Below are 27,136 nucleotides of genomic sequence, written 5' to 3' on the forward strand. Positions count from 1 at the left end.
CCCAGTCCAAACCCTGAATGGAAAAAACCTTAGGGAGATGGATCTTGCAAATATATTATTTAAGCCTCTAGCTAAGAAATAACACTTTTGTTTTGGGAGGTGAAAAATTTGCAACTAACTCAGCATCTAGAATGCTAGCAAAATTTGAAGCAATCTAGAGAATTGTGCTGAAATTGCAAAGCTGGGAGGCCAAGAGGAAGGGGCCATGCTAGCTTTATACTCATAGAAAATCCCAGAGCCAGTCTGGAGACCACAGGGGAGAAAGAGGAGCTGAGTAGGGGAGAAAAATACATGGAGACCTTTTATTGCTTTTGTTTAACTCTAATTACAAAAATCATAAACACATACAAAAATCTCCCCATAATTAACTAATGAGAGATAACAACATTTAATATTTTGTTGCATGCCCTTTTGGTACTGAAAAAGATGGGCTGGAGGCTGTACTTATTATCTCATAGCCAGCTTTCTTACTTAGCAATGCAACACAATTATATTCCAAGGGGAGGCAGATGGCATCACTTAAAACATAGACTTTGTAATAAGACAGACTTGCATTTTACTCTTACTGGACCATTTGCAATTTGGTTCTTTTGGCAAGATGCTTAAGCCTTAGTTTCCTCACCTATAAACTGGGGACAAAAATGGCATTGATTTCTCGGAATTGAGGAGATACAATGAAGTAAAATATGTAAGTTATTAATACCAAACATGTGGCTTAATAGATGTTTGAGTAGCTATCACTATTGCTGATATAGCATCAGAAATCACTTCTGCCCAGCATTTTTGATGGCCAAAAGTGTTCTAGTAAGCAGATTTTCTTAACCAATCCCCTACCGTTGGACATATATGTTGCTGTCATATTTCTTTTCTGTTGGGTGGGATTTTGAGACGAACAGCCATGCCAAGAGTCCCTAAGAGAAAAGAGAGCACAAAAAGAATGCATGGTTCCAGCAAATGCCCTTGTGCCAACAGGTGGCAGTGCCAATGACAAATGAGTCTCCGAGTGGGAAGGGAGAGGTAGGAAGGAGGATGATAGCTGAATTCATTCAAAGGATGACAACCAACTGTTTTTCATTTTTACACAAACTGACCAGATTATTTCACTGGATTCGAGGCAAGAGTGATGGAACAACATACAGCAACCAGAGCAGCATTTTAAAATCTAATTCAGAGAAATTTTTTTCCTTAAGACAAAACCCATTCACTTTACCCTGGCCTACAAATTCTAGGAGGAAGATCTGGCACTTGTCTCCCTCTCTGTGGCTTCTACACTCTCCCCTTTGCCCACACTAGTCCCACCACATTGGTCTCCTTGCTAGTCTTCCAACTTGCAGTGCTCATTCCTGCCACAGGACCTTTGTACTTGCTGTGCCCTTTGCTTGAAATATTCCCCCCTAGATGTTTGCATAATTCACTATTCATGATGCAGGTCTTTGTACCTGTTCTGAGAGGTCTTCCCTGACCACCCCATCTACAAAATAGCTCCCTTCTGTACCACTACCACTCTACTGCTTATAAACCCGTAGAGGTATTGTTTTTCCTCATAACATTTACTTATACATGAAAGCATCCGCACATCTGCTTATTACCAGGCTTCCCTACTAAAGCTCAAGCTACGTGTGGAGGCACAATAACTGTTTGTTCCTTAATGTCTCTCTGGTGCCTAGAACAGTGCCTGCCATATTGTGGGTGCTCATTATACACCTCTAGAATGATTGAGTACATCTCTAAGCTGGATTGAAGTACTGGGACCAACATCTGTCTATGGAGTAAAATAAGTCCACACATTCTTGTCAGTTGTGGTTAAAGGTAGAGATTAAAGCACTCCTTGGGATGCTGTCTATATTGTTTCCTGGCTGTTGATCTTGGGTGAGTTATTTGACCTCTACATGCCTCAATTTCTCATATATAAAATGGGGAAAATAATGGTGCCCCTTTACAGGGTCATTCTGAAAATTAAATGAGGAATAAATGTATATAAATTGCGAGCAGAGTGCCTGGTACTTAGGAAGTCCTTAAGGAAAGTTGTTTCTTATTATTCATCAATTAATTCATTACATCATTCCCACATTAATTATTCTAGTCATTTATTCTTTCGAATATTCATCCACAGAGTTAATATTGTTAAAATTTTCATATCACCCAAAGCCATCTATAAATTCAGTGTAATTGCTATCAAAATTTCAAAGGCTTTTTTTTTTTCAGAAATAGGGAAAACAATCATAAAATTCATATGGAACTGCAAAAGACCCTACATAGCCAAAGCAATCTTGAAAAAGAACAAAGCTTCACACCTGATTTCAAAGTGTAATTACAAAGATATAGTAATCAAAACAGTATGGTATTGGCATAAAAACAGCCATATAGACAAATGGAGCAGAATGAAAAACCCAGAAATAAACTAACACAGTGAATTAATATTTGACAAGGGAGCTAAGAACACTCAATGAGGAAAGAATAGTTTCATCAATAAATGGTGCTAGGAAAACTGGGTATTCACATGCAGAAGAATGAAACTGGACCACTATCTTATGCCACTCATAAAAATTAGCCAACACAGATTAATGACTTCAAAGAATTGGAATCATAAAATTTCCAGGAAAAAACATATGAAAAAATCCTTTTGACAATGGTCTTGGTAAAGATTTTTTGGATATGACACTAAAAGCAGAGCAATGAAAGCAAAAATCAGTAAGTGGGACTTAATGTTTCTATACAAACTAAAATGCTTCTATACAGCAAAAGCAACAGCAAAACAAAAAGGCAGCCTACAGAATGGAAGAAAATATTTGCAAATCTGTTAGGGAGTTAACATCCAAATACAGAAGGAAGTCATATAATGCAACAGCAAAATAGTCTTCCTCCTCCTCCTCATCATTGTATTTAAAGATGAATGGAGGATCTGAATAGACATTTTTCCAAAGAAGACATACAAATGGCCAATAAGTACAAGAAAAGGTGTCAATGGCCCTAAGCAGAGAAATGCGAATCAAACCCACAATGATATATTACCTTACACCTGTTAGGATGGCTATTATGAATTTTTCAAAAAAGGCAAGAGATAGGGAGTTCCCGTCGTGGCGCAGTGGTTAACAAATCCGACTAGGAACCATGAGGTTGCGGGTTCGGTCCCTGCCCTTGCTCAGTGGGTTAAGGATCCGGCGTTGCCGTGAGCTGTGGTGTAGGTTGCAGACGCGGCTCGGATCCCGCGTTGCTGTGGCTCTGGCATAGGCCAGGGGCTACAGCTCCGATTCGACCCCTAGCCTGGGAACCTCCATATGCCGCGGGAGCGGCCCAAGAAATAGCAAAAAGACAAAAAAAAAAAAAAAAAAAAAAAAAAAAAAGACAAGAGATAGGAGTTTCCACTGTGGCTCAGTGGTTAGCAAAACTGACTAGCATCCATGTGGACGTGGGTTTGATCCCCTGGCCTCACTCAGTGGGTTGAGGATCCAGAGATGCTGTGAGCTGAGGTGTAGGTCACAGATGTGCTCTTGCACAGACCAGCGGCTACAGTTCTGATTGGACCCCTAGCCTGGGAACCTCCATATGCCATGGGTACGGCCCTAAAAGACAAAAAGGCCAAAAACCAAAAATAAATAAAAATTAAAAAGTTAAAATAAAAAGACAAGAGATAGCAAATGCTGGCAAGGATGTGGAGAAAAGGGAAGACTTGTACACTGCTGATGGGTATGTAACAGGTACAGCCACTACAGAAAACAGTATGGAGGTTCCTCAAAAAACTAAAAAATATAACTACCATATGATCCAGTAATTCCACTCCTGTGTATTCATCCAAAAGAAATGAAACCTTTATGGTGAAGTGATATCTGCATCCCCATGTTCAGTGCAGCATTGTTAACAATGACCAAGACATAGAAACAACCAAAGTGTTCATTGACGGATGAATGGATAATGAAAATGTAGCATATAAACATAATGGAGTATTATTTTGCTACAAAAAAGAAGGAAATCCTGACATTTGTAACAACACGGATGGACCTTGAAGGCATTATGCTGAGTGAAATAAGTCAGGGAAAGACAACCACTATAGATCTCACATGTGAAATCTAGACAAGCCGAACTGAGAAACAGGGAGTGGATTGGGGGTTGCCAAGAGGCATGAGGGTAGGGGAAACAGGGAGATGCTGGTCAAAGGCTACAAACCTCTAGTAATAAGATGAATAAGTTCTTGCGGCAGGTAATGTTCAGCCTGGTGACTACAGTTAACCATGCTACACTATATATTTTAAAGTTACTCAGTACATTTCAAATGTTCTCGCCACCACAACCACCAAAATAATAATTATGCGAAGGATGTGTTAACTAACCTTATTGTGTGAAGGATGTGTTAACTAACCTTACTGTGTAATCATTTCTCAATGTATAGGTCTATCAAATCACCTCAAACTTATACAATGTCACAAATCATTCATATCTCAATAAAGCTGGATAAAAACCAAATATCCATTCACTCATCTGTTCATTTTTCAATGATTCTCTCATTGTGTCACAGTTCATACATCCACCTATTCACTGAATGCATCTAGCCCCATATATCCATCTATCCATCTATGTATAGTTTATTTTTTAAATGATTTTTATGTTTTCTATCATAGCTGGTTTACCATCTATGTACAGTTTAAACCAGTACTTCTCAAGCTTATTTTGAAGGATGCTGAGGCAACATTAGAAAGGTTAGAAGCATGAGCTTATAAGAGCACCAGCATTTTTAAACACCTTTCTGAACCCAGCCCAGTTATGCCTGGGCTCCCTCGCCCCCAAAATGAGCCCCTCTCCCAACACCTCTTCCTTCCGACCCAGGGATACAGGCCCAGGACTCAGTAAATATTCCTCCAGCTCCCTGCAGCCTGGGGCCTCCATCCCTCTCTCAGCTTGTACCGGTGTGTAGTCTGCAAACAAAATGTCTTCTGGGCCAGGGGAACACACTTCGCCCCAGCCTGGAACACTAGTGAAATCTCTTCATCTACCTTGTGCTGGGGTGGCCCTGTTCCCCTAGGTGCCTAAAGAACCCAAAGCTTGGGCCACCTGCCTCTACCCCAAACCTAGCCATTATTCCTAAAGTCTCATTCTTTGCATGCTGCCAGGGTGGGAAGGCCAAGGGGGATCAGGATTATGATGAAGATAAGCATGATAATGATGATGGTGCTAGAACCAATGCCCATGAAATTGGCTCCATGTGCCGGTTACCAAGACTGTTTGCCAGTTATCAACTAGGACAATCCAGCCAGCCAGAGCAGACGCTCCCTGGAAGTAACTGGCCCAGGTATCCCAAGGCCTACCAGCTAACCATGTGCCCTGATTTGCATGTCTATCAATGAATGAAACCCCTCAATAGGCTAAGAGGCAGTATTATGACCCCATTTCACAGAGGTGGAAATGGAGGCTCACAGAGTAGGTAAGCAGATCTGAAATTTGCTGAGTCCTCAGCTAGCTTTCTTTTCTTTTCCTTTTCTGTCTTTTTTAGGGCCACATCTGTGGCATATGGAAGTTCCCAGGCTAGGGGTCAAATCAGAGCTGCAGCTGCCAGCCTACACCACAGCCACAGCAATGCAGGATCTGAGCCACATCTGCGATCTACACCACAGCTCACAGCAATGCCAGATCCTTAACCCACCGAGTGAGACCAGGGATTGAACCTGTGTCCTCATGGATACTAGTCAGATTTGTTTCCGCTAAGCCACAATGGGAACTCCCTAGTTTTCTTATTACTCATTTTGTATATATGTATTTGCATTTATTATGAAAATATTTGCTTTATTTGGTAAATACCTTAGCTGTGTTTTTTTCCCATTTTTTTAATTAAAAAAATTTCAAACCTATGGTAAAATGAAAATTAGTTTATTGAACATGCATGTATGCTTCACCCAGGTTCATCCAATTCTCTCTTGCCTTCTCTCCCTTTGAAGGGATACACATTTTTTTCCTATTCCTTTTTTTTTTTTTCTTTTTAGAGCCACACCTGTGGCATATGGAAGTTCCCAGGCTAGGGGCTGAATCAGAGCTGCAGCAACAAGGGATCCAAGTCATGTCTGCGACCTACACCACATCTTGTGGCAATGCCAGATCCATAATACACTGAGCGAGGCCAGGGATCAAACCTGCATCCTCATGGACTACTCTATGTCAGCTTATTAACCCACTGAGCCAAAATTGGAACTCCTCCCATTTTTAATTAAGTTATAACCACTATGATGGTTCATCCCTGATTCCTCCATCGGCTTTATACTGGTAACCACTGCCCCAAACATAATCCTGATCACACAGCCCATTACAGGGCTTCTCTTCCTTCCTAACCAGCAGTGATCTCACCGGTGTTTCTAGACAAGCTTCTGCCTCCTCATCTATGCTCCCTAATGCAAGGGTCCTCACGCACAGCTCTGCTAGGTGGACTCCAACCCCTGACATGGGGAGCAGGGAGGATCTCTGACCCAGAGGGAGAACCCAGCCATGGGCTGGAAGGGGCCTTTGATTTGGATGAATTGAGTCAGATTTTCCCTCTTAGCAACTTGAACTCAGAGGAGAGGACAGTCTTTAGAGAGTTACAGGCACTAGAATTTAGACGGTCATGTTGACTTGCAAGCTACTGTGCAGGTGGAAGCCATGAGGAAATAACAGGAAGATGGAACAGTTGCACAAAAGTAATGTAGAAAAATATAACAATAATAACAGCTACCATGTATTGAACAGACAGTAGGTGCTAAGTATGGCATAGTCATTAACCCATTTAATACTTGACAGAGATGTACATACAATAGCTTCTCCCCTGTTGACACTGAGACACAGAGAAGTGAAGTCACTCACCTGAGGTCATATAACAAGCAACTGGAGGAGAGTGTTTGCAACAAGCATTCTGTTAGTTCCAAGTCTTCTGCCTTTCCTGAGACCCACTGTTCTGCTTTCTCTGGATTCCCATGTTTCTATATCTCATAGCAAAGCCTCAATTGCACTTGAGCTCACTGGAGTGGGTTTCTGGTGACTCCAATCAAAGGGACCCTGAGACCCAGGCCTCACCCGCGACTTCAATGTGCCTCTACCCTGAGACTGGATTTTCTTTAAAAAAAAAATACTCATGCCCACCATTCAGACCAATTACATGGAAGTTTGCAGCCATAGGCGCACACATCTGGGGAGCCAAGGATGAAGCATGAAGATTAGTTACACAAGACCTGTTATCAACAATTTAATATGCATAACCTGTCTTTGATGGTTTCCTTATTTAGATGCCACCTTTGCTTTACTTTATGTAAAAGAAAATTTATCAGGACTCTCACACTTTCACTTGTGACCTTATGCAACATAACCCAATTTCTCAGAGAAAATCCTAAGCTTCAGGGCTTGAATTTCTCCAACACTGAAATGTTCAGGAAACTACTGCTTGCTCAATTAGGGAGAAATTTTTTTTAGCATATTCAGGTAACCAATTTTTTTAAAATTAGCATTCCTCAAAGTACAGTTAACACTAATGACAGCAAACATAATTGGATCTCTCCCCAATGATTTAGGAGGTACTTCTGAATGTCACTTATCTTTTAGAAAAAAAACCTGGGTAATAAAATTAAAGCCTTACCTTTGCTTGCTGGAGCTTGCTGGGTGTTTTGTGGTCGTGGGACTAAGTCAAGCATATTGGTGTCACATCGGTATTTCAGGCTGTTTATCAGAATCATCTGAGAGGCAATGATGGTGTCAGAAGATACTCAGCTTCACTGTCTGAGGTCAGTGTACTGATTCTATGATAGAATGCCTCCACCAAGCAGGTTATGTGCCTAGATCAGCTCCTTTAAAAGTTGGGCATTAGCTCTGAATTCCAAGATGGCTGGGGAAAATGAAGGCATTTTCACGTTTGCAAGATAACAACTTCCACCCAGGAGAGCTGGGTTTTTGAGGACTGGTGATTTATATGCCATGTTTATAATGCAGTATCTGGTGCTTGATAAGTGCTCAATAAATAGTAAGTGTTATTAAGGAAATAAATACTTGAGAGTTTGAAAGGAGCCAAAAATCTATTCTTCTGGCTATCTCCTAGATATTCTGACTTGTATTTGTTTTCATAGCAGGTGGAAAAATCAATTGTACTCCATTATATTCCTCTTTTTCTTTTTTTCCTTTTTGGCTGCCCCGCAGCATATGGAGTTCCCAGGCAAGGGGTTAGATCCGAGCTGCAGCTGCCACGGTAACGCTGAATCTTTTAACTCACTATGCTGGACCGGGGATCAAACCTGCATCCTGGCACTGCAGAGATGCCACCAATCCCGCTGCACTGTAGCAGAAACTCCTCCGTTATATTCCTCTTTAGAGAACATTTCAGCTCTCTCTTAGTGGAGGAAGATCCAGAGAGAAGGAAAAGGAATGCAGGAGGAAGCCGCAGGTTTGAGGAAGCATTGATGTCATCATGGAAATTCATGGGACCTGAAGGCAAGAGTGAGATTTGTGTCCCCACTCTGTGTGGCCAGCGCTTGTGAAACAGCCCATTTCACAGCAGTCCATGTTGGGCAGGCTCAATATTATGTAGTGTTTCAATGAAATCCGCACCTGTTTCTTTTTTAGCTCCCACCTCCTGGCTTATCTGTTTCTTTGTTCATTGGGCAAAGGTACATTAGATGCTAGTTTGAGCCTGGAGCTGTTCTTGATACTGAAAAAAACACCAGGAAATGAATTGGACCTGGACCTGCCTTCAGAGAAGGTTTCCAAGGAGAAGTGCAGAGTGAGACAAGAGTGTGTGACAACTGTATCCCGTCTTACAGGTGGTGAGGAGGAGGTTCAGAGAAGGCATCCTGGAGAAAGTGACCTTTAAGCTGAGACCTAGAGGATAAGAAGATGTTAGCATCCAAGGTTTTTCCTGAAGAGCAGCACAGAAAAAATACTCATTTTCCAAACATTGGAGGTCAGCTCTCTGACCTCATTTACTATTACTGCCCTATTCTCTCAGTCCAATTTGACCACACTGGTCCACACTGAGGATTTCCCCTCTCTCAAAATAACATTCTCTCTCCCACAGACATATGATTCTAGGCCCTTTAACACCCTAAGTAACCCACCATCAACAGCTCCAATGGTCAAAACTTCTTAAAAGGGTGATGCCTCATTAGTTTCTATCCCTGGCCACAATGCCCTACTATGAAAAATTATACCCTGAAGGCGTATAATTGGAGTCTTCTTGTACACCAAAAGTTCCACATCTAGAATGCCTTTCCTGGAGCCTCCTTGTGGCTCAGTGAGTTAAGAACCCAATATATCTGTGAGGATGCAGGTTCGATACCTGGCCATGCTCAGTGGGTTAAGGATCCAGCATTGCTGCAAGCTGTGGCATAGGTTGCAAATGTGGCTCGGATCTGGTGTTTCTGTGGCTGTGGCATAGGCCTCAGCTGTAGCTCTGATTGAACCCCTAGCCTGGAAACTTCCATATGCCCCACAGGTGTGGCTATAAAAATATAAAATAAAAAATAAAAATAAAATAACGAATGCCTTTCTTACGTATGTCCACACAAAACGAGTATTCAAATGGTCAAAGCAGCCTCGCTCACAATAGCCAAAATGTGGAAACAATCTGAACATCCATCAATGAACAAAGGGACAAATAAAAGGTGGTATACCCACATGGTGGAGCATTACTTGGCCAGACAAAGGAATGACGCACTAACACATGCTACCATAAGAATGACTCTTAAAATCATGCTAAGCGAAAGAATCCAACCACAGAAACCCACATATTATGATTCCATTCATATGGAATTCTAAAGAGACAGGAAGTGGATCAGTGGCTCTGGGTAGGGTGGGCAGAGGGGCAACAGCTACAGAGAAGGAGGTTTCTTTTTAAGGTGATAAAAATGTTCTAAATTGACTATAGTGACTGTTTCATATTTCTATGAACATATTAGAACAACAGAATGGAACACTTTTTTTCTGGCTGTGCATATGGCAGGGGCCAGGAATCAAAACCATGTCACAGCAGCAAACCAAGCCACAGCAGTGTCAATGCTGGATCCTCAACCTGCTGAGCTATCAGGGTAATCCCCAGAACTGAACACTCCAAATGGGTGAATTGTATGATGTGTGAATTACACCTCAAAAAGACTGTTAAAACTTAAAAAAAAAAAAAAGTCTTTGTTTGAAAATGTTTCCAGAACTCCAATGATTTGCCAACTAATGTGCTGGTTACTGGGAGTTTCTATAAGTTGGGTTCCCCAGGAATCAGATGCCAGGACAGAGTCAGGAATGCAAAAGGGATCCCATGGAGTTTACACATGTGAAAGGGATAAAACTGTATTGGGTAGGAGGAGGCATTATATCCCAAAGCAGGTCTAATAAAGTCTCTACAAGTCCAGCAGAGGGCTTTGGAACAAAGACTAGATAAAATAGTCTTGAAAAAGAAGAACAAAGTCGGAGGCCTCTCACTTCCTAATTACAAAGCAGAAACAGACTCATGGACATAGAGAACAGACATGTGGTTGCCAAGGGGGAGGGGGCAGGGACTGGAATTTGGGGTTAGTAGATGCAAACTATTAATTACATCTAGAATGGATAAGCAATGAGATCCTATTATATAGCACAGGGGACTATATCCAATGTCTTGGGATAGAACAAGATGGAAGAGTGGGATGGACTGGGAGTTTGGGGTTAGTAGATGCAAACTATTACATTTGGAGTGGATAAGCAATGACATCCTGCTGTATGGCACAGAAAACTATATCCAATCACTTGTGATGGAACATGATGGAGGATAATGTGAGAAAAAGAATGTGTGTGTGTGTGTATATGTATATGTATGTATGTGTATATGTATGTGTGTATAAGCGGGTCACTTTGCTGTACAGCAGAAATGGACAGAACATTGTAAATTAACTATAATACAAAAAACTTTTTAAAAAAGAACAAGATGGAAGATAGTATGAGAAAAAATAAAGTGTATATATACATATATATATATATATATATATGTATGTATGGTTAGGTCAGTTTGCTGTACAGCAAAATATGGCACAACACTATAAATCAACTATAATTTAAAAAAAATTGGGAGTTCCTGTCGTGGCGCAGTGGTTAACAAATCCGACTGGGAACCATGAAGTTGCGGGTTCGATCCCTGCCCTTGCTCAGTGGGTTAAAAATCCGGCGTTGCCGTGAGCTGTGGTGTAGGTTGCAGACGCGGCTTGGATCCCGCGTTGCTGTGGCTCTGGCATAGGCCGGTGGCTACAGCTCTGATTGGACACCTAGCCTGGGAACCTCCATATGCTGCGGGAGCGGCCCAAGAAATAGCAAAAAGACAAAAAAAAAAAAAAAAATTGTACTGAAGAAATAATAAAAAATAAATAAAACAAAATAAAATGGATAAAAAATAATATTAAAAAAAGAAAAAACTTAGTACAAAATTATAATGATCAAAGCAGTTTGGTGCTAGCACAGGATAGACACATAGATAAATGAAACCAAACTGAAAATCCAGAAATAAATCCATGCGATTAACTGATTTTGAACAAGGGTGCTAAGACCATTCAGTGGAAGAAAAGAATAATCTTTTCAATAAATGGCAATAGAACAGTTGGATAGCCACATGCAAAAGAATGAAGTTGCAACTCTAACATATATAAACTTTTACTCAAAATAGATCAAAAACCTAACCATAAGAGTTAAACTATAAAACTCATAGAAGGAGCCAGAGGTATAAATCTTCATGACCTTGAATTAGGCAACCATTTCTTAAACATGAAAACTAAAAGCAAGCAACAAAAGAAAAAAATAGATAAGCTGGACTTCATAAAAGCTTAAAACTTTTGTGTGTCAAAAATCACTATCAAGAAAGTGAAAAGATAACCTATGGAATGATGGAAAATATTTGCAAATCATACACCTGATAAGGATCTATCGAGCATCTAAATATATTAAAATTTTCTACAACTCAACAACACCAGCAAAAAACAAACCAACCAAAAACAAAACAAAACCAAAAAACAACCCAATTTAAAAGCAACCAAAGGAACTGAATAGACATTTCTCCAAAGAAGATACACAAATGGCCAATAAACACATGGAAAAATGCTCAACATCATTAGTAATTAGGGAAATGCAAATTGAAACTAAGAGAGATACCACCTTACACCCACTAGGACGGCTGTAAGAAAAAACAAAACAAAACACAGAAATTATCAAGTGTTGAAGAAGATGTGGAAAACTGGAGCCCTTGTAGACCGCTTATGAGGATATAAAGTGGTGCAGTCAATGTGGAAAATGGTTTGGCTATTCCATAAAAAACACAGGACTAGCATACAACACAGTGATTTCATTCCTAGCTAAGAGAACTAAAAACATATTTTCGAACAAATGTTTGAACACAAATGCCCACAGCAGCATTATTCATAATGGTCAAAGAGTAGAAACAACCCAAATGTCCATCAATGGATGGATGGATGAACAAAATGTGGTATTTCTATGCAATGGGATACTATTCAGCCATAAAAAAAAGAATGAAGCACTGATACATGCTACATGAATCGACCTCAAAAATATTATGTTAAAAGAAAGAAGCCAGTCACGAAAGGCCACATATTGTATGAGTCCATGATTGGGAAATGTCCAGAATAGGAAAATCCATAGAGACAGAAAGTAGATTCGTGGTTGCCAGAGGCAGGGAAGAGGAAGGAATGGGGCATGGTTTCATAATGGGTATGGGGTTTCCCTTTGGGGTGATCAGAGTATCCTGGAATTAGAAAGTGGTGATGGCTGCAAAACTTTGTGAATATACTAAAAATAAAAAACCCCACTGAGCTGTACAATTTTAAACGGTTAAAAGGATGAGTTTTGTGCTATGTGAATTTTATCTCAATTTTAAAAGGGAGAGAAGGAGAAAGGAGAGGTACAGGGTGTGGAGAAAACTATCTAATAGGAGAGTCAGGCCGGGTGTGGAGCATCACGCACGGCCTGAGGGGAAGAAGGGCTTGTTTATTCTTCTCAAAATCCAGCTGCTGACTTTCAGATGGTGCCTCATCTCAGAACAAGGCTACTGCAACTTTTTCTCCGAAACAATGGAAAAAAGAAATTTAGGAGTTGAATGATAAAGTGGTGGTTGGGAAAAGTTTGTGTAACCTCTGGGGCTTCGATGACCCCAGTGTCCAAGGGAGGGTGGCCTCAGTGAGAACTTCCAGCCAGGCTACTTTATCTTCTGCAAGTGACTATCAGGACAGAATAGAGGATGAGGAAAGGAAAGAGGAGAAACAGCATGAAGGTCTGAGCCAGAAGGAGATGAGAGAGAGAAAAAAAAATTCTTTTCTTCCTTTGGTCTCCAAAGCCAGGTGACAGAGAATGGAAATGGGAAATGTAGATCAAAATGTAATTTTCCCTTACAAGCTGTGGTGAGGCTGGGGGGCTGGGAAGGTAGCCTGCCCTGGGGAGCTGCTCGTTCGGCAATAACTCATCAACAGCTCTGCACCAAAGCAGCACTTATTAAAGGTCAAACAGAGCCAGTGGGGGAAGGGTGAATAGACGCAATCAAGGGGCACAAGAGGGAGGGGGCCGAGGGGGCCGCTGGTTCTGATTGAGAAGTTGTCCCAAGCAGCGCAGAGGCCAGGCATTCACGGCAGCAGGTGATGACCCTGACACCCACCCAGGACCCCTGTGCTGGGAAACGCTGCCTTTATCTTCATGGCCCAAGAATTTCCCTGGCCCCGTACAGAGATCAATGACTAATCAATAAAACACTGGCTTGTATAAAAATAATTATCAGCAAGCTGGAAAAACCAGCACTGGGAGACCTCTGCTCCTGCCCACCTGCCAGTGGATGGGAAGGTTGCTAAACTCTCTCTGGTCAGGTAGCTAGAGAATGACCAGAGTTCCCAGTGCCCAGGTGCATCATCATCAGTTATTTCTCCAATTTGTCAAACATTCCACACAGCTCAAGATCTCACTGGATCCTCTCAACAATATATACACAAGTACTGTAATGATTCCCATTTTACAGTCAGGGGCACTGAGCCTCAGAGAGGTTAAGTCACCTGGCCAAGAGCACTTACCTAGGGAAAGGCAGAGTAGAACATGACCCTAATCTGTATGACCTCAAAGCCTGTGCTCTTAACCAAGATACTCGTCTGCTTCTCACAAAAACCAAGTGATTATTGAGGGCCTACAATGTGCCAGGTCATAGATATTTGTTGGGATTTGACTAATTCACTTTTTCCCTCGGGGACTCAGCTTTACTTTTTCTTTTTTCTTTTCTTTTCACGACTTCACCTGCAGCATATAGAAGTTCCCAGCCTCGGGGTCTAATTGGAGCTGCAGCTGCCAGCCTACACCACAGCAACACCTGATCTGAGCCTGAACTGCTACCTACACCACAGCTTCACAGCAATTCTGGATCCTTAACCCACTGAGCGAGGCCAGAGGTTGAACCCACATCCTCATGAAAACTAGTTAGGTTCTAAACCCACTGAGCCACAAAAGGAACTCCCTCAGCTTTCTATAAGTTACAGAGAGTTGATCACTAATGTTCTTATCTAGGAGGGAGGTTCTGGGTATTAAGCGATAGTCACTGGTATCCATTTGGATCATGGAAATTCTGTGTGTCTAAGAGGTTGTCCCTCTCAGAGTCTTTCTCACTGGGGATGCTGTCCTGCCTAGAATATAACATAACCCTCACACAGACAGGTATTGGAGTCCCAAGCTGAGACTAGGATAGATTGATTTGTCACTCATCTTGGAGCAGAAAACAACAACAAAAAAAAGTGAAGGTCACAGTGCAGTTGACCCAAGATAACCAAATGCAGCATTAAACAAAAGGCATGGCCTGAACCGTCAGGCCTCTGACCCTTCCCTGTGAACAGATAATCAATAACCCCTTGCTAGTCAGTTGCCCCCAAGATGCTGAGCTACTACATTTTTACATGTGTATATTAATTTTTAATTTTTTTAAGTGTGAAGCATGATTTTTACTTTTAAAAAGCCATATGATTCATTTATAGCCCTCACTTGGGTTGCTAAAAAAGCTGCTTAGAAAGTTTGAGAAGCATCCACCTCAGCAGAGAATAGGGACACAGATTTTTTTTTTTTTCCCTGAACAATGGAGGAAAGTGATTTAGGAGTTAAAGAGATGATAGAGTGAGAGTTGAGAAAAGTGTGTGTATCTGTGTGCTATCATAATAGAACATTAGAAGCACTAGAACTTTTATTTATTTTGGCTTTTAAATAGATCTTTAATGCCATTTTACTTTTTTTTCTCCTGACTCACTGGTATCTCTGAGATTTGACCTTGCAAACAATGAATTTGCCAGGATAACCGATGCTTCTGCTGCCCAAGTCACAGACTTTCAGCTCACCCTTGTCTGTGGCCTCGACAGCCTGGGTACACGGATGCCATTCAACTTCAAGCACCTGCCCAATGAACCTCTCTGCCTCAATGCTTTCCCTGATGCCACAAGAACCCACTCAGCCTCAAGCAGGTGAATTCCCAAAGTGTAGGGCAGTGAACACCCTCAGGGCAACCCTCAAATGGGTGAATGGAGCCAGCAGATCAATACCTTAGCTTTCCTGCCCCCCATGCCTCAAACAGAGACTTCTGGGAGACAATGTGCACACTTCTCAGACGCCCTAGTGGACTTGAGTCCCGCTGCCTACAGCGGCAGCTTATGAACAGTGAATACTGAATTCTTTATTGGCTTTTCTTGGCTTCCTGATTTCATTCTCCCTGCTCCTTCCCTTCTGTTTCCTGGGATTAGTGCCCAGATAAACTACTTGCCAGCAAGTACTCCTATCAGGGTCCCTCTTTGGGGAAATCCAAAATAAGACCCCAGGTATGCATCTTTTAGGAATAAAACTTCCATGGTAGATGTGTCAGTCAGGGTTCAATCAAAGAAGCAGGTCCCCTGGAAGTTGTATGTATATTAAAGAAGTCTTCCCAAGGCATGTGACCTTACTTCATTGTGATTGATTACAGAGTTTCTGTAAGGCTGCTATTGTCTTTGCATCTGATGCTGGAGTTTGAAATCTGAAGGGCAGGCAGTCCCAAAGGGCAGATAGATGAGAAGTCAGAGAGAGCAAGGACAAACCAGAATCTGTGAGCCCAAACCAGGACCCAGGAGGACGCACACTCGAACCCATGTCAGGTCTCAGTGCCTCTGGCCTCGGATGTGGGTGTCCTCAAGGACTAGCTGGTACCCTTCATATCATGGGAGCCAACACACACCTGGCCCAGGAATCAGAGAAGCTGAAGGAGGATCCGCGGGAAGGTGGCCCTGTACCAATGAGGTGAACCCGAGGCAACAAAAGGGAGCTACGCAAATGCCTTACCTGACCTACCTGGTGAAAACCAGGCTGGCCAGTGCCTCCCTTCCACCTCTCAAATCTCTCACAGAAATCTCTCTTGTGGTTCTGAGAAATACACCAGAAAGGGGATGCTGGGAAGTATAACTCAGGCTGGCCAAGTGGACACTTTACAAAACCACTCTAATAGAGGAAGGGACAAAACGTCAGAATTGGGTGAGACTTGGCCTCAGGCCCAACTGTACTTGGAAATGTCTCACGGTGACTCACAGACATTATAAAAAAGCGGCTACCTCCTTCTCAGCTGCTGAAGGTAGAGCCACTGCATAGTCATATTCGGTGGGGTTGTGTCCAGCAGGAATGCAGAGCGCCTCGGTCCTGACGCCCCCTTGAGCCAAGACCTCTGTGCAAAGCAACCATACCTGCCTGCAAGAGCTCCAGCTGGTAACAAGGGGGAGCATATCCTAGAACAGACCCCCAGCCCATCTGAGACATCCCATGTTGACATGGGGGGCAGCCATATGTTGGCCAACAATTGCTATTTAAAGGACTAAGCTAACTAGAGGAGGGGGGCCAGGACTAAGAAGGGCAGTCAGGTGGGTCTGGGGAGTAGCAGTAGTAAAAGCAGGAAAGAGATGAAGTCCAAAGAAGTCACCAGAGACAAGTAAGAAGAAGCACCTGGCTCTGACCCCAGGTAGGGGGCAGAGCCCAAAGCAGCAGGAAAGCAGGTGAGTACTTCCTGAGGGTCAGTTCCAGTGTGGTCCTGTGCAGTTTCTCTGGACTCAGGCCACGTGGCTCTGGACATCTTTACATTTAAACTTTAACCAGAAAAGGCCTCAGTAAAGGCTTCTTTAAAGGTTTAAAAATGCCAGAGTTGAGACAGAAAGAGTCAGGTTTGTAATCGGTGCGTGGGGGTTACTGCCCTACATCCATGCTCATTTCTCCTCACATGGCAACAATTTCCCTGGTGGACCAACTCCCCTCCCAGCCTCGGTCAGTGGGAAGCCTGATTCAAGGTTAGGAAACTGAGGCTCAGAGACACACGAGGTAACTTGTCCAATGTCGCACAGCATGGTGAAGCCTGATGAAGACCCCTGACTTCAAGGCCAGGGCAGTTAACCTCTGCGAGCCCACTAACCAACAATGGTTAAGCAATGCAGAGCCTGCACTGCAGGACTGTGGGTCAAGCTGTGGGGCGAAATTCGAATTTGTTTTCTCACCTTCGCTCTCCTGCTCATGTTCAGTCAGACAGTAAACACTGGAAGAGTACAGGCAGGAAGAGAACTGAGCTCATTAAATCGCTAATTCTCTCCCTCCTGCACCATCCCCAACACAGCCCCAGAGTCAGCAAAACGCGTTATCTACTTAATCTGATTTTATGCCATGGGGCAATTTATTTTTGAAATTTTTTCCTTGTTGGATGGATAATGGTGACTCTTGAGAAAGCTCTATTGATTTTTGACGGCAGGTTTACGGGGGCTGAGTCAGCCCAGGCTCCGCCAGCTGGAGTCACCATTCAGATCTTTATCTTGTCTCTTCATAGCTTGAAAGACCAAGCTTAGTCAAGGCCATAGGGATGGGTCCTGAGGGCTGCATTCACACTCATAATGAAACAAAATTAGAAACTGCTTTAGGTTCTAACAATGACTGTTCACTGTGCTGAACTATACACAGAAGAAAGAGTATGAGAACGAGGTGATGTTGGTATTTTACATATGCTTGTAGTCTAGCTGCAGCCCTATAACTTGCAGGGGGTTAAAGCAGACAGAAAATCTAAACTTGGCCCTGATGCTGACATTGTGCACCTATACAAAAGTGCTCAGCATCTCCAGATCTGTTCTTCATCCCCAAAGAAAGGAAATATCTATATTCCTTATGACATCACAGACTTATCAATAAAACTGATCGTCCTCAGTAGAAAAATATTTGAGAATAGATGATCAGTATCCACATGGTCCTCAGACTCAGCTTTCAGACACAGAAGGGGATCTTAAATCTCACTTCCTCCAAGAATCCTTCCATTATTTTTCCTTCATTTATTCATTCAGAAAACATTTGTTGAGTAGATACAAGAGATGTGAATTATTTCCACCCAGACTTACACTCTCTTCTAAGACTTCCTGTGCTAGACAACTTGTTTGCTCCATCTCACATCATTTGGCCCACTCTCCTGGCTCTAGCCATCACTGCATTAATTCACCTGCCTGCAGGTGTATTCCGACAGTACCTTGTTTTAGTTGCACCATGTACCTCTTGCTTTCTTCTCCAGGGCTTTGATTCAAGGACTATTCTGGTGCAAAGACACACTGGAAATGAGATAAAGATAGCACCCCTTGGGGTAATCCTTTGACCAATCCAAGATAGGAGCTGATGAATTCTTCCCTCTCCCATTTTTAGGAGGACACTTCTGAGATGCATTCTGAAAGGTTCTCAGAAGATTTCTGTTCAGTATAAGCCTCAGTTTCCCATGTCAGCTCAGTAACACATCTTTGCACTGGCTTTCCTTCCTTCTCTATGTGACTTTTCCAAGTCCTCCCTCTCCCATTCCCCAGCATTAATTCCCAACCAACCGAACTGTATGCAAGCCCTTCTCAAAAGCTTTGCTTGCAGGGGAGAATTTGAGCTAAGACTTGCATACCTCAAAGAGATATTTCAAATCTTTAGAACAGGACACATGATCCCATTCCCTCGCCCCTCAAACCAGTTGACTGGCCCAAGAGTGAATGCCTGGCAGGAGTTAGAGCCAATCAAATTTTCTCTTCCCTGGGAATTTAGAATCAAGATGCTATTTAGTCTCTGTGTAATATTTGAAGTGGAAAATATTGTAAAGCCTGGGCTGGGGATATCTATGTGCCCATAGAGCAGAGAAAGCCAATTTGCAAAAAACAAAGAAATATCATGCAGCCTTAGAGAGACACAGGGAGAAAACTGCTGGGTTCTTGGTCACTTTCTTCTATTTCTTTTCTTTTTCCTTCCTCCCTTCCTTCCTTGTTCAAGTTCCTTTCTAGCCCAGCTCCTTTCCCACCTTTAGGTTCTCTGAGACCCTTCTGTCCTTCCAATAAGTTCATTTTTCTGCTATAGTACCTTTAGGGAGATTCCATTATTTGCAATGAAATGGTTTCTAAATCAGAACATCTTATGTGCCAGGCACTGTGTTAAGCTCTGGATGTACACTAATGAATAAGACACAGTCCCTGCCTTCAAAGAGCTTAAGGTCAAAGTGATCAATAAAAAATGAGGTTATCTTATAAAATTTCCTATGCTGCCACAGCTAGTCCTTTTCATTATAATTCTGTAAACTACACCAAATAACTAATTAACCCATTCATAATAATTGCAACCATTTCCTAATCCCCACCATGTGTAGGGTACTGTGCTTTATATGTGTCAGACCTTTTTAGACTTTACTGAAATAGTTCATTTCTTTAGTGTTAGGGATAGTTCAGTAAGTAAGATCATTTCAAGTTATGATAAGTTCTGTGAAGGAAATCAATCAAGAGATGTGATAGATAACAGCCAGGGCAGAGAGAATAGATGAGAACTCTTTTAGATGGGAGAGATGAGAGGGTCAGAGAGAGCTTCCCTGAAGAATGAACATATTCACTGAGACTTACAGAATAAGAAACAAGTAGATGTGCAAGAAAAAAACAAGGATGGAAGAACATTCTATAAAGAGAAGAGAATGTGCAAAGGCCCTGAGGCAGGAATGAAGTAAAGTAATAAATGACTAGACTCCACCTAAGATAACTCTTCCTGACCCTTGAATCACATCTGTCATTCTCAGCTCTCTAGCTGCACAGTGAACTTTTAAAATACCCGTGTTTAGTCTGCTCCCCTTCCCCTACACCCAGAGATTTAGATTTGATAAATCTGGAGTGCAATTAAGTCATCTCTTTTTTTTAGCTCCCCAGCAACTCTGATTCATAGAGGGGGTAGAAAATAATTAGACTGGATGGACATTGGTGCAGAATAATTTACATTAAAAGGAGGCAAGCATGATGGGGAAGTGTGATGATTGGTTATCTTTCAAATCTTGGATCAATTTCTTGGTTCCTATGGCAATTGTCTGTATACAGGCAACAGTCTCCCAAATGTGAGTTTTGGGAGACTGGGCTAAAGGATGTGAATACATCCCAACCAGGAAGTGCTTCACTATAAGAAACTTTGTTAATGTTACCAGATCTACCCCCCTCCCACTAGGGCTGGGTAATGCCTCTACCTCTGTGCTCCTCAGCCCCCATACTTAGCCCCATAAACACTTAGCACACGGTGTGATATATGCCTATACATTTGCTCATTCTAATAGAATTCCACGAAGGCAGGAACTTACATGGCTTTCAGGTCTCAGATTAGACGCCACTTCCTCCAGGAAGCCATCCTTGACCTCATCCCATGAAAGTCTAGGTGCCTCCATTAGGAGTCCCTTTATCACCGAGTTTATTGTCCTATGTTTTAACTGTATATACATAAATTTCTCTCAATATTCTGGGAACTCTTTGAGTCTGAGACCATATTTATTGACTCATTCCACTAATATCTATTGATCACCTTCTACTGATGCATATTGTTCCAGACATTGGAAATATAGCAGTGAAGAAAAATGCACTGGTCTCTTGAGGCTTAAGTCACTCTGGTGGGAGGACAGGCAATCAACTCGTAAAGCACATGGGACATCAGACAGTGGTAAGTGCTCTTAGTGTGATGGGAAGATATGGGAAGCCATTGGGTGGTTTTAAATAAAGGAGTGAAATGACCTCATTTTCTTTTCAAAAGCATCAGTCTGAATTTTTTTTTTTTTTTTTTTTTTGGTCTTTTGTCTTTTGTTGTTGTTGTTGTTATTGTTGCTATTTCCTGGGCCGCTCCCTCGGCATATGGAGGTTCCCAGGCCAGGGGTCCAATCGGAGCTGTAGCCACCGGCCTACGCCACAGCCACAGCAACGCAGGATCCGAGCCGCGTCTGCAACCTACACCACAGCTCACGGCAACGCCGGATCGTTAACCCACTGAGCAAGGGCAGGGACCGAACCCGCAACCTCATGGTTCCTAGTCAGATTCGTTAACCACTGCGCCACGACAGGAACTCCGGTCTGAATTCTTTGTTAAGAAGAGAGTGTGAGAAAGCAGGGGTAGGTGCCAGAAGGGCATATTATGGGGCTATTTCAATTAGCCGGGTGAGACAGATGAAGTGGTAGCAATAAGGATGATGAGAAGTGGTCAGATTCTGGGTACATTTTTTAAGAGCTTAACTGAGGTAGCATTGGCATGCAGTCAACCACAGGTACTTAAAAATATAACTTGAAGAGTTCCTGCCATGGCTCAATGGAACCAAATCTGACTAATATCTGTGAGGATACTAGCATCCCTGGCCTCGTTCAGTGGGTTAAGGATCCGGCATTGCTGTGAGCTGCAGTGTAGGTCACAGATGAGGCTTGGATCTTGTGCTGCTGTGGTGTAGGCTGGAGGCTACAGCTCTGATTCAACCCCTAGCCTGGGAACCTCCATATGCTGTGGGTATAGCCCTAAAGAGACAAAAATAAATAAAAAGATAAACAATTTGATAAGCTTCCATACATATTATACCTGTGAAACCATCACCACAATCAAGGTAATGAATATACCACCACCACCCTCGTAGTTTCCTTTGTGCCTCCTGAGTCATTCTTCCTGCCTCCTCCCACCCCAGACAACCACAGATGTGCTTCCTGTCACTATAGATTAGTATGAATGTTCTGGGATTGTATACACATGGCATCATAGAGTACTCTTTTGCATCTGGCTTCTTTCACTCAGCATAACGTCTTTTTAAATCCACTCATGTTCCATGTACTGACAGTTTGTTCTTTTCCATTCTTGAGTATGATTCCATTGCACAGAGGTACCACAATTTGTTTATCGAACTACTTATAGATGGACATTTGGGTTACTTTCAAGAATGTAGGTATATCTTGAAGGTAGAGCTGAAAGAATTTACCAGTAGTGAGGCTGTAACATAGAAAGAGCAGAGTCGCAGACAACTCCCAGCTTCTTCCCTTGAACTGAGGAGATGGAGTTTCCAGTGGCTGAGATCCAAAACACTGCAGGGTTAGAGGAGAAGACCTCTGACACCAATATCCTGCCTAGCGCAGAGCAGGAGCTCAGTAATTGTTTGCTGAAGAAAGGAGGAGGACGGGGAGAACAAAAGGAAAAAATGTAAACTCAGTTTGGGGTGCTGGCAATTCAAATCCTAAGCTTCAAGCCAAGCTACACATATTCTATCCTTTTCCACATTCCCCATCTCCCTCCTTGAAGCTCAGGCAGTCATCATCATAAAGAGACTCCTCAGACACAAAGGAGGTAGAAGGCAGATTCAATTAGAGCAGGGCCCTTGTTCTCAAATGGCCCTAGGTCCAGGAAGCATTGTTTCCTCCCCAGCATGGGGCTGAATGCACAACTGTCCTCTTTGGTTTCTGAACAATAAGCTTCCAAATTACTCTCTACCTGGCAGATCCACTTAAGATCTGCGGCCACAAAGAAGTTCCCCACCCTTCCCCGCTCCCCCCCACCCTGTACTTCCCAAATGTTCCAACGTGTCTAAATGTGCTGAGCCTTAGCGTGAACTGTAATTAAAACCCGCACACACCAATGTTTTCAATGGCTAAAGGACATACAAGACAATCCACAAAACAAAAAATATAAATAGCCAATAAGCATAGAGGAGGGCAGAGGCCCAGCCTCATTATACTCAAAAAAAATGGAAATTCCTACAATCTGGAGAAAAACATCTTATCCCTACCAAATTGGCATGATTAGAACAAATGCAAATAAGCTAGCATTGGCAAGAATGTGAGGACACAGGCAGCGATGCTGGTGGAAGAGCAAATCAGTACAACTATTCTGGAGGAAGCTTAAAAAACAGCCATCGTCTCGGATCCAAAAATTCTACGTTCAGGAATTTGCCCTGAGCAAATTGTAATGGATATCTGAAAAGATATTCATCACATCATTATAATAGGAAACGTCACAACCAAACTTAACATGTAAAGTTATGACACTGCCTATCAACAGAATAAAGGCATTGTGTACATGCATACACAGCAATGAAAAGACACAGAGTAGTACTACAGGAAACGACATGGATGAATCTTTGAAATGAAACATTAAGTGAAAAAAGGAAAAAAGAGAACACGTAGAATGTGACTCCATCATATGAAGTTCAAAAATAGGAGAACTTAAACTATATTGTTTTAGGGATGCAAACACAAATGGTAAGACTGTAAGGAAAAACGATTTCAATAAAAAGACATTTATAGTAAGTTCATTCTAGGGAGGAGAGTGGGGGTGCATTCAGGGAGATTTGGCTGTGTTTTATTTCTTGCCCTGAGTGGTAATTATGTGGGTCCTCAAATCGCTACCACTCTTTAGGCTATATTTTCCTAACCCTGGTCATTCACTGCTAAGCAAGATCAGGAAACGAGATTCTTTCAAAGTTTATAATGGAACCATACCCAGGGCAAGGTTTGACCACTTTTACCTAAAAATTCTAACGAGCTTGGCATGAATAATCTGTCCTTAAGATTTCTTCTCTTAGACCTCTGGAAGAACTAAATTGGCTCCACTTTGATGGGATGGTCTTGGAAGATAACAAGGTCAGCTCATCTCTGAATTTGCTGAAATTTGGCATCACTGAGAGTGAGCGCATGTGAGAGAGTGTGAGAACAGGTGATATTTCTTGCTGAAGTTATGCCCTTTAAACAAGCTGGTTAAATAAAAATGTGTCTGAGTTGGGGGCAGTGATGAAGGAGAGAAAGACACCTCAGATAATCAGGGAGTCACAGACTGTGCCACGATATACAGAGCTCTGCTAAGTGCTAAGCACTGTCCTTGATATTGGGGCAGGATAAGTGATAGTCTCTGGCCTTAAGAAAATCATAGTGTGAAGGGAAGGTGGCAAAGCTGCACTGAAATCAGTCCACTGGGAGGAGGAGAGAAAAGTTTGAGGCCACAGAAGAAAAAAAGGAAATGAGGTCATATGTTTCTTTTCTAAACCACCTTTTCTTTCCTTTTCTTTTCCTTCCTTCCTTCCCTCCTTCTTTCGTCTTTTTGTCTTTTCTACGGCCGCTCCTGTGGCATATGGAGGTTCCCAGGCTAGGGATCTAATCGAAGCTGAGCTGTAGCCGCTGACCTACGCCACAGCCACAGCAATGCTGGATCTGAGCTGCGTCGGCAACCTACACCATAGCTCATGGCAACGCCGCATCCTTAACCCACTGAGCGAGGCCAGGGATCGAACCTGCATCCTCATGGTTCCTAGTCGGATTCATTAACCACTGAGCCACGACAGGAACTCCCCTAAGCCACTATTTCTATTCTAGCCCAATTCAGAAGGATTTAGAAACTCACTGGTGCACCCAGAATGAAAGAGCTGCTTCCTTCTTCCAGGTAGGCCTAAGTTCAAGCACATGCCAATGCACCTGGAGCCTTCTGCTAGGAGGTAATAAGACTTCTGGTCCACGGGAAAAAATAGGCTCTTTCTTGCCAAGCGGATGTGGTATCTCGAGCACTCTTCACGTTGAGGATATTCTGCATCTAATTCAGAAGCTAACATGACAATTTGTGATGATCATTAATTAAAACAACAGTAGCAGCAGCAATGATAAGGATGATGATAAAATTTATTGAGGAGACTCAAAAGTGTTAGAGGCTTAATTTGCATTATTTTATTTTTATCCATAACGGGTAGTAGTCTTAGATATTATTAATGCTCCCATTCTACCGATGAGGAAACAGTGGGAGAGAAAAGTGAAGCTACTTGATCAAGGTCACACAGTTGGCTGGTGGCCAAATTTGTGTAGCATCAGATCCTTCTGGCTTAAGCACCATGAAAAGAGGTACCATACGAATGCTGCCATGGTGCCAGCCCATCCTCCATGGGGGAACCTTAGCTTTTTTGTGTGTTTGTTTTTAGGGCTGTACCTGTAGCATATGGAAGTTCCCAGGCTATGGGTCCAGCTGGAGCTGCAGCTGCTGGCCTACACCACAGCCTACAACAATGCCGGATCCAAGCAGTGTCTACAACCTACACCACAACTCACAGCAACATTGGATCCTTAACCCACTGAGTGAGGCCAGGAATTGAACCCTCATCCTCATGGATCCTAGTCAGGTTCATTACCGCTGAGCTAGGACATGAATTCCTTGGCTATTTTGCTTTTGATCTGCTCACTCCAGGAGCATTGGTTTATGAGTGAGGGGATCTCCAGGCTAAGGAGACAGTACAGGGCAGAACTGGAATGATGTCGAATTGCTCTGGTGACTTATTTTCTGGCAATGATTGTGTGGCTCAGGAGGATGGCCAAGCATCTCTGAGGTCCTAACGACAGGTGGCTGCATTCCCAGGGTGCCTGTGATTTATGTAACAATCTCCCTTCTCTCTATCATGTTGGTCAGGGTCCTGGGCATTGGAGTTGCTGAGTGGTAGGGAAGTGAGAGAGAAGTTCTCAGGCTCCATCAAGTCACTGGAGGAGAGATTTGATGACTATGTCCCAGTAAGATCTTTGAATAATTCCCACCAGCACCAGGAGGAATGAGGAAGACAGCAGATTCCGCACCACTACTTCCTTCCTTCATCGCTTGTGTCAAAATGATGGGGCTTCTGCTATCTCCCCTCTAATCATCTTTTCAGCATCCTTTGGAGTCAGACTACAACAATGTGCACTCATGGCTCATTCTTATGTCTCTGAGAGAGAGGGGATCATTGTGAGTAGGCCTTGGAGAGGTAAATAAGACTACCGGAGAAAATAAATAGAATAAGGAGACTTGGGATGACTGGGAGGGAAAAGAAAGAAGTCATATAAAGATTCTAAGACTGGTTCCAATAATGACCACCATTTGCTAAGCACTTACTAGAGGCCAGACCATATACTTAACACTTTACCTACATGATCTCATTAAAATCTCACAAGAAATCTAAGTAGTAGGAATGCACTCCATTTGACAGATGAAGAAGTTGAGGCTCAGAGGGGTAAGATGATGTCACTAAGTTGTGGGTTTGGAACTTAGAGCCAAACCCTGATCTATCTGTTTCCATGGGCCATGGTCTTAGCATTACAAGACACTGCTGCTCATCGCAGAACAGTTAGTTCTGAAATGAATTTCATAGCTCAAAGACAAATTTTTAAAAATTAAATAGATGAGAGAGAAATGAGAGTGCATGGTGTGTGCTGAAATATGAATCAAATATGAACATTATTTCCCACTGTGTGTATGTGCACATCACCAGGTCATGGTATAAAACACATTTCTTACTATTGATTATAGTCAAAAAAGTTTCAAGAAACACTGTTTAAAGGTCTTCAACATCCTCATTCTTTCTCTCCACAAAGTTTCAAATAGGTGTCATGTGCTGTCCATGGTAATAAAAACACAAATATTAATCTAGGGGCCCAGCCTCAAGGAATCTAAGTCCAACAGTGGGACAGACTCTGTGCAAACAATGTCACATGCAAAGAGCTTTGACGGAGGAAGCCCAGGAGGCTGAAGGAAAAGCATGGGGAGGATAGAGAAAGCTTTGCAGAGAAGGGTCTCCAGGAGGTGAGTCCTGAAGTTGTCAAAGCACATAAGTAATGAGGTTTCTGGGAGAGAAAACAGCTCTATTATCCATATGACAAAGGGGAATGTTGGATAGACTTGCTTCATGATCATGATATTGGATATTTATTGAGCACTTACTATGAGTCAACATAACTGACCCTTCCTTTTTTTTTTTTTTTTTGTCTTTTTGCCTTTTTGCCTTTTCTAGGGCCACTCCCGTGGCATATGGAGGTTCCCAGGCTAGGGGTCCAATCGGAGCTGTAGTCACCAGCCTACTCCAGAGCCACAGCAATGCAGAATCCAA

General features: G+C 42.6%; 1 protein-coding gene across 25 annotated transcripts in view; it reads right to left on the reverse strand.

Annotated features, from left to right (window-relative positions):
- Positions 1–8,109: 8,109 nt before the first annotated feature.
- Positions 8,110–27,136, reverse strand: part of SUDS3 (SDS3 homolog, SIN3A corepressor complex component) — a 423,529-nt gene continuing 404,502 nt past the window's right edge. For 14 of the 25 annotated variants that reach the window (XR_014825532.1, XR_014825527.1, XR_014825537.1 and 11 more), the window contains one exon: positions 8,110–8,820. The gene's annotated coding sequence lies outside the window, so the exon portion shown is untranslated. Of the gene's footprint in view, positions 8,821–22,234; positions 22,412–24,642; positions 24,841–27,136 lie in introns of all 25 variants that reach the window. The other 11 variants (XR_014825529.1, XR_014825519.1, XR_014825517.1 and 8 more) reach the window with 3 other exon arrangements.

Source organism: Sus scrofa, chromosome 14 (assembly GCF_054392235.1).
Source record: "Sus scrofa isolate SSC_HxYL_T2T_F1_AM1 chromosome 14, Sscrofa_HxYL_maternal_Yorkshire_Landrace_v2.0, whole genome shotgun sequence".
In the NCBI taxonomy this organism is placed as follows: domain Eukaryota; kingdom Metazoa; phylum Chordata; class Mammalia; order Artiodactyla; family Suidae; genus Sus; species Sus scrofa.